Source organism: Brassica oleracea, chromosome C3 (assembly GCF_000695525.1).
Source record: "Brassica oleracea var. oleracea cultivar TO1000 chromosome C3, BOL, whole genome shotgun sequence".
Lineage (NCBI taxonomy): Eukaryota > Viridiplantae > Streptophyta > Magnoliopsida > Brassicales > Brassicaceae > Brassica > Brassica oleracea.
The window spans coordinates 33082092-33088634 of NC_027750.1; the positions used below are offsets into that span (position 1 = coordinate 33082092).

The 6543-nt window shown below is 31.8% G+C and overlaps 1 long non-coding RNA gene across 7 annotated transcripts; it reads left to right on the top strand.

The window, feature by feature from the left end:
• Nucleotides 1-2607: 2607 nt before the first annotated feature.
• LOC106329057 lies at nucleotides 2608-4878 on the top strand. Of its 7 annotated transcripts, XR_001267727.1 has the most exons (7): nucleotides 2610-2882; nucleotides 3383-3500; nucleotides 3565-3637; nucleotides 3721-3802; nucleotides 3880-4044; nucleotides 4151-4251; nucleotides 4341-4878. It is a non-coding gene; the product is annotated as an uncharacterized LOC106329057 (long non-coding RNA). The 7 variants fall into 7 exon arrangements; XR_001267726.1 differs by having other exon boundaries at nucleotides 2608-2882; nucleotides 3383-3637; XR_001267722.1 differs by having other exon boundaries at nucleotides 2609-2882; nucleotides 3565-3802.
• The last annotated feature ends 1665 nt before the right edge of the window (nucleotides 4879-6543 follow it).

Sequence of the window (6543 nt, forward strand, 5' to 3'; positions counted from 1 at the left end):
AATCCCACAATGAAAATTTTGTTATCAATAATTTAAAGTTTTTTCTGTAAATGATACAAATGATCAAAAAAATCATATGAGTAGAAGCATCATTTAATAAACATTAATATTAAAAATATATTATCTATGTTAATATCATTTAAATTTAATTATATATCATATCAAATAGAAAAAAATTGTTTGGATTAATAAAATTGATTTATATGTTTGTATCAGTTTAATTATATATGTAATAGTTACTGACTTTTATTAATCAATATATATTTATTATTTCATGATATATAAAAACATATAATACATAAAATAGTTTATATATATAATGTTCATCCCGCTCAAAGCGCGGATCTTAATCTAGTGCTAAGTTATTTAATTTCCTAGATAATATTTTTTTTAAGCTAAAGTTTGTCTAAAATTATTGTGAGAATGCCACATAAGTAATAAAATGATGTGAGAAGATGACACCTCATCAAGTCTATAATGTAATTAATACAAAATTGAAGTTACATATTCTTAAAAGATCCTCAAATAATATATAAGAGATTTCTTATTTTGTTTTGACTAAAATACCCAGATGGCATATGTTAACTCTTGGAATATTTTACGTTACAAAATCAATGCACCCTTTTCAATCGGACCCAAGATTGTTCTGGTGTCATAATGAGATTTTATCACTAATTTAATGAGGTTAACATTAATAAAATGGTGAATTGGTGCAATTCACATAGCAAAGAAAAAATTGATGAAATAATCATGTAACAAATTGGTTCTATAATGTGACAATTTTGGATGAAAGTAGGCCACTTCTTTTCGGCGTGTTTATCTAGTTGATGCGATGTAAAACAGAAAATTATACTACACTATATATATTGGACAAATAATATAGAATAATTCATTAATGTCAATAATATATCAACAAACATAATTGTTTTACTAACTGCAAAAAAATAATAAAAAGATAAAAGGAGAAAAGGGAGAGGAGAAAAAGAAATGGAAAGATGAGTAGAAAGAAAAGGAGAAAAATTAAAAAGAAGGAGAAAAAGAAATAAGAAATGAAAAATATAAACCTATTAATTTATAGTAATGATGCAACAATAAAACATAACACATGTTTATTTAATGTAAAATCATATGTTTATTCTACGTTTGCCAAATAGAATAGAAAAATAGTACATTTCAAAGCAATAATTAGTAAAACATGCATAATTTTTAATTCGATCGATGAATCGACTTTAAACCACTTGCATTGGAAAGTAAGACAGTTCTATCTCTTGTGTCTGAAAAATGAGCCCAATCCATCAGTGTAAAGTTTTTCATCAATTGCTAAACTTCTAATGCGTATGCACGAGTATGTATTTTTAATTGTATTTTTTTGCATCCAAATTGGTTTTCTTTGTTTCAAATTGATCTAAAATCTGAAAGGACTGAATAAAGCATTAAGAGACTCTTTAGTTCGATAGAAAAAATCAAAACAAAAATTAGAAACTAGTAAAAACACAGTTTATCACGGTTGTAATACCATAAAATAATTAACATGATTGTATTCATTCCTAAAGTAAGGTATTTATAGAATGATGGTGAACCTAATATTAATAGGAATTAACTAGAATGTGATATAATAGACTACAACATTGTATAATCCTTTATCTTACTAAAAGACAGCACTCCGAAAGAAGTGGGCTACTTGAGTATAAACCAGCTCCAAGTTTTAAGGATAACTCTTCTCCTGAAATCTGGTTTGTTTGCGGAAAGGCAAAGAGGATCGTCCTACGATCTTTCACCATGTGACATTGTCGATCTTGTTTTGTCAAGATCCTTTAATAACATCGCGAGCTTGAAAAAATAAGCTTTATATTGGTGTATATATTCCGGTTTAGTGGTTTGGTTATTTAGTTTAATTCCCCATTTGTATATATAGCCAAGTATATACTTGTAAATATTCATTCTAATCAGTAAGAGATATTTTGATAACAAACTTTCATCACTCTCTCTCTCATACCATATTACCATCAAGCTTCAGAGAGCGAGAGTGAAGAAAGTTTGTTATCAAAATATCTTTATTGATTAAAATGAACATTTACAAGTATATATACTTAGCTATACAAGTAGAGAATTAAACCAACTTAAACCAAACCATTAAACGGGAATATATACACCAATATTTTATAATAATTAAAGCATTGTAATAGTTAGATATATGTACAAAAATATATAATAGTTAAAGCGTCGTATCAGTTAGATATATATGTGTGTGTGTATGTAATAGGGAGATTACACACGTAATGCTTCAAATAATTTAATTCGAATGTTTGATCTTTGCTCTGTTTTAGGGTAGAGTTTACCAAAAACCGTAAGAGCTTCCAAGTATTAAGTAGCAAACTGATAACAAATTTCCATGTTACAACAAAACGGGGGCATCAAACAACTAATAAAAGGGCATCAAACAACTAACAAAAGGAATAAGAACATTAGAGAGAACGTCCACGTCAGCTTGGAAAATCGTCTTTGCCACGTCAGAAAAATACTCTCACCAAAACGCAACACCTGTCCGGTCTATTACTGAACTCTGCGTTTAGTTAAATCAAACTCTGTTTCTGGTAGGTCATCCTTTTTTTTCATCAAGCTTTTCGTCTTTCTTCGTTGAAGTCTCACGGACTCCTCCATCTCGTGTGCTGCTTCTCACGCCGTCTAGGACCTGTCTCGATGCCGCTGCATCTCTGCCTCCCCTCTGGGCCTCCAACGACTCTGTGCTGCATCTCCTCCTTTGTGAGCGGCTCTGTATCTCCTCCTTTGACTCATTATACTATGCGACTCCAGATTTATTTTTCTTCTCTATCTGTCGCCGGCAATGGTGGTTAAGCCTCTTGGATCTGCTCTGCTCTAAGGTATTTGCAGATTTTCCGTCTCTTCGTTTCATGATTGAGATTTTGATTTTGATTATAATTTTAATTTACTTCTCTATTGTCTTTTCGTGTTTGTTCAGATTGAATCTGATTATATTTGATTATCAATCTGTTATATTCGTGTGTGTTTGGGAATCTGTTAGGTTCTGATTTGATTTATCTGATATTCTTATTGAGAGTTTGAAGATAGGCATGTTGTTCGATTGTTGATAAATGACATAACAGTAAATCAGATATCATATTCAAGTTGAACCTACGTTGATAGGCATGTAGCCATCACAAACATCATGAAGAAACCAGATAGGCAATAGGATTTGAAAATGAGAGCAGGAATAGGCTAACAGTGGACTTAACTTGCTACTGACACTCCTCAAGGAAAAAAATGTGTCACTGCAAGTTGCAACCATCAAAATTGATAAGTTGCATAACTTCATCACTGTGAATAGATGTTGAGCATTTAGTGTTCTGTTTTCTCTTGACAGTGACGTGTCTGTGACGTTGAGTCTGTTTGACTAGCAAGCTATATCTTTTCACAACAAGTCAGAAAGTCTTCGGTGATCCTAAGGTTGTTAACAAGTATCAACTCCAAGATTGTAGGAGGTATTTTTGTTTAAATGGGATGACTCTAATAGTTCTTGGCCCTAAAGAAATCAATATTTTGCAGGGCATCTGTTCTTGAACGCCACATCAGGGACCGATAGAATTTTTGACAAAGAGATTAATTTGATCTCAGTTTGGTAGTTTACTTATCCATCACATAATTAGCGAATTCCTGCACAACACTGTAGGCTGTTTTCCATTGACATTGGGATTCCTCCAGCATCTTCATTACTGAGGGGCTACACTAAGCTTGAGCCTCTAACCATAGCTGAAATGAGTTCATCATCACTGCCCAGCCACAGGTTATATAGCAAGCTTTATTTGTTATAATTCTTCCATGACTGTACTCTGTACGTGATCCCAAACTTTGTAAATGCAGGATATCGCCTTCATATGCACCGGTAGGGGCACTGGGATCAAGATGGACAAAGGCTGGTGTTACGTCTCTTTCTCCATGTGTACAAAGAAGCTTTAGCGGACTGTATCATCCTTCACTTGTGTCTTGTGTGGCCTGCAACAACACTAATGTTGTTGGTGTGCTAAGGTATATTGGATCCTTTACCTTTTATTAGATTTGGAATTAAGAAACACACACAGAGGCAACAATATATTTTATAAACACTTAATTGTCTGTAACGTATTGTGTGTAGATGAGTATTGCTGATGAGACTGCTGAGGGCCTGTTTGTTGGCTTCGATGGGGTAATACTAAATTGCATCTCATACGTGCATATGAACCTGGTCATCTACTGGTATGTAGCTATCGCACTATGTAGCATCATCCTACAGTTTCCTCTGGATCTTTTCGTCAGCTCTCGCATTTAAAACATGTAACTTATAGGCTGGAGAGGGAGTTAACTCAGAAGAAGAATCGGCTCGAGGGAGAGCCGAGCGTGAAGTTGCATAGAGAGAAGTTGCTAGAGTGAGAATGAGACAAGAGTAAGCACTTGCTCTTGGACTGTATTTCCCGTGATAATGTAGATTTTGGTAAGGTTCCTGAATGGATAAAGAAAAGCGAGGAGGTTTGAAAGCAATACCAAGATACAAACATTGTATGACTACGTTGATACACTTGGATGCTAGAAACAGAAGAGTATAGCTTAATCACAAACTTTCCAAGAACGGTGTATGGAAGAGACAAAGAGTCAATGTCACTGGAAGATGCAGGTTTGCATCCTCAGGCAAGTCTCTTCATTGAGATAAACTAAGTTTCAGATTCTTCTGTTTCTTTCTCCTTAAGCCACTCTTTTTACAGTTTTGTTCATCTCTTTTAAAATAATTAGTAGTGTTGCTTCAGTGATCCGATGAACAAGATAACATATATACACATATATTCAGAAGTTGTGTCACATATTTGATATATTTAGTTCTTAAAATGATGAGCTTTCGCATTGTATTTTTTTTTTTGGTGTCATATTGAAGACATGAAGATCAGTCTTCGTTTCTAGCTGCAACAAATAATTCTTTACCTAGAGAAATTTTGCAGATAAAAAATGTGTTGTATATTGTGAATTGGAAGAGAAAATGTATGAAAAAGTGCAATCGACTAACATGTTTAAAATGATCAAAATAAAAATATTGATGACAAAATAAAATAATTATATATTGGTGTTAAGCTAACTAAATGATTTCTAACAATGATAAAATATTAAATAGTAAAAATGATAAGAGAAAATAGTGAGAATAATACGAAATGATTTCTTGGATAAGTCATCATAACTTAATTACATCATTAATCATAATAAAATAAGTACTATTATAAGTTCGGATATTTTTCTTGCTGCCATCTCAACAAACGAGAAAAGAAAACATGATACGTTAGTGTAAATGTTAAAACATTATAATAAAATTCACATTTTTAACATTTGAATTTTGAACCATATATATTAACAATACATCAAATGCCCTATAAATAATCTTTATAGCTAACAATACATCATATAGTTATGGTTGTTTGTTATTTCTTGGTTTAGCCTAAACTTTGGTAGTAAAAAAAAATTGTGGAATTCATTATTTTTAATTTTTTGTTAATGTGAGTTTGAAAAAATACAAAAAGAAAAACAGGAATATATTTCTCAAATATAATAATGCATAAATATATAACCTAACATATATTTGTAAATATTAAAAAATAACAACTGATCAAATTTTTATGCTAATTGACTATTTTCCAAAAAAAAAAGATAAAAATTGGCTTTTCATTTTTCGATTTTTTAAATTATATAATTTGAGAAGAAATGTATTTAAAATCCATTAAATTCAAGATAAGCAAATATTGTGAACAAAGTAAAATATTTATATTTTAGTGAATTGTTTAAATATAGTAACAAATGCATAATTTCAAAAACAAAAGAAATAGTAAAAAATATTGAAAATTATAATAAAATTAACTGAAATTTTCATTAAAATTTAAAATATGTTTGTATTATTTCATTCATTTGCTTACCCGCCCGTAAGACGGATCCGGCCCTAGTATTTATAAAGCGTAAGAGTTTATACGAGAAGGAGAGGAGCCCAAAGGCTAAATGAGACTGAAGTAGAGGAGTGATTAGGTGGCAAAATCCTCGTTACAAACTTACAATAATACAATAACAGCTACATAATTAGAGCATTGGTACTGCATAGTTAGCCTAATAGAGATGACATATAACTTTGGGAGATTAATATAGATAATAGGCTGAACAGATTCTTTATTAGATGTATAGAAGGTATTTATACAATACGTACAAGTAGGGGTGTCAATTCGGGCTGGCCCGGCCCGGCCCGGCCCAAACCCGCTAAGCCCGTAAATATTTGAGCCCGGCCCGGCCCGGCCCGAAAATTATTTGGGCCTAGAATTCAAAGCCCGGCCCGGCCCTTATAGGGCTATAGGGCTTTTCGGGCTTTTGTGGGCTTTTCAAAAAATAATTTGTCATTGTCACTTCCATCGTTTTAATACATGTGAATTTTCATTAAAAAAAAGAGTTTCATTTTTAAAAAATAAAAAATTTATAAAGTGAGTTTAAAATTTTCTTCTCTATCACAATTTTTTTATTTTTTCGTAT